Genomic DNA, 614 nt, shown 5'->3' on the forward strand with positions numbered 1-614 from the left:
CTATTATTTTATTCTGTATGTCCATTTGTACCTATTTAGCTGCCATTTATAGTGAGAATATGCAATATTTGACTTTGTTTTTCTTAGTTATTTCACTTAAAATAATTGCTTTCAGTTCCATCCATGTTACTGCAAAAGACATTATTTCATTCTTTTTTTATTGCTGAGTAGTATCCCATGGTGTATATATACCAAATTTTCTTTATTCAATCATTCGTTGACAGACATGTAGGTTGATTCCATAACTTAGCTATTGTGAATAGTGCTGTGATAAACATATGAGTTTAGGTGTCTTTTTTATATAATGATTTGTTTTGGGTAGATACCCACTAGTAGAATTGTCAGATAGAATGGTAATTCTATTTCTTTGAGAAATCTGTATACTGTTTTTCATAGAGGTTGTACTAATTGGCATTCCCACCAACAGTGTGTAAGTGTTCCCTTTTTTCCCCATCCTTGCCAATACCTGTTGTGTTTTGGCTTTTTAATAATAGCTATTCCGACTGGTGTAAGATGGTATCTCATTGTGGTTTTAATTTGCATTTCTCTGGTGATTAGTGATGTTGAACATTTTTTCATATATACATTGGCTGTATGTCTTCTTTTGGAAAATG

The 614-nt window shown here is 31.6% G+C and overlaps 1 protein-coding gene across 1 annotated transcript in view; it reads left to right on the top strand.

Annotated features, from left to right (window-relative positions):
- CA10 (carbonic anhydrase X) overlaps positions 1-614 on the top strand; it is a 520,157-nt gene that overhangs the window by 116,730 nt on the left and 402,813 nt on the right. The window lies entirely within an intron of this gene.

This window comes from Propithecus coquereli, unplaced genomic scaffold (assembly GCF_000956105.1).
Source record: "Propithecus coquereli isolate 6110/MARCELLA unplaced genomic scaffold, Pcoq_1.0 Scaffold121, whole genome shotgun sequence".
NCBI classification, from domain to species: domain Eukaryota; kingdom Metazoa; phylum Chordata; class Mammalia; order Primates; family Indriidae; genus Propithecus; species Propithecus coquereli.